The sequence below is a fragment of the Egretta garzetta genome, unplaced genomic scaffold (assembly GCF_000687185.1).
Source record: "Egretta garzetta isolate BGI_Z169 unplaced genomic scaffold, ASM68718v1 scaffold799, whole genome shotgun sequence".
Lineage (NCBI taxonomy): Eukaryota > Metazoa > Chordata > Aves > Pelecaniformes > Ardeidae > Egretta > Egretta garzetta.
This window is the reverse complement of record NW_009260759.1, coordinates 90,343-90,897: the sequence shown is the minus strand read 5'-3', so window position 1 is coordinate 90,897 and position 555 is coordinate 90,343. Positions and strand designations below refer to the sequence as shown.

The window sequence follows — 555 nt, the reverse complement described above, 5'->3', positions numbered from 1 at the left end:
CCCCCCCGTCCCACTGCTCATGCCCATGCCCCCCACCGTGCCACTGCTGATGCCCATGTCCCCCCACCGTGCCACTGCTGATGCCCATGTCCCCCACCGTGCCACTGCTGATGCCCATGTCCCTCACCGTGCCACTGTTGATGCCCATGTCCCCCCACTGTGCCACTGCTGATGCCCATGTCCCCCCACCGTGCCACTGCTGATGCCCATGTCCCCAAATCCCACGCCCCCTGTGTGCAGGGGGATTGCACTTTTCGTGGGGCCGAGCTTTCAGCCAGCAAAGCAACGAGTGCCAAGGCCAGGGGGGATGCCAGCAGCTCTCAGGCCACCTTGTCCCCAGGCTGGAGGCTTCCCAGCCAGAGGGAAGTTGTCAAGGACCCACTGGTGCCCTGTGGGGCAGGGGTGCTGGGTGGGCTCTGCGGTGGTTGGATCCTGGGGGGTGCAGGACCCCGGTTCTGTCTCCAGGGCGAGGTGTGGGCTCTAACATCCCCTTTACCCTCTCTCTGCAGGCTGGAGAACGGAGACGGCAGCGTTTCTCCCCAGCCCAAGGTAGGG

The 555-nt window shown here is 65.4% G+C and overlaps 1 protein-coding gene across 1 annotated transcript in view; it reads left to right on the top strand.

Moving 5' to 3' along the window:
* The window catches only part of RAPGEF3 (Rap guanine nucleotide exchange factor 3), a 10,200-nt gene that overhangs the window by 5,889 nt on the left and 3,756 nt on the right, over positions 1–555 (top strand). The gene's annotated exons all lie outside the window — the stretch shown is intronic.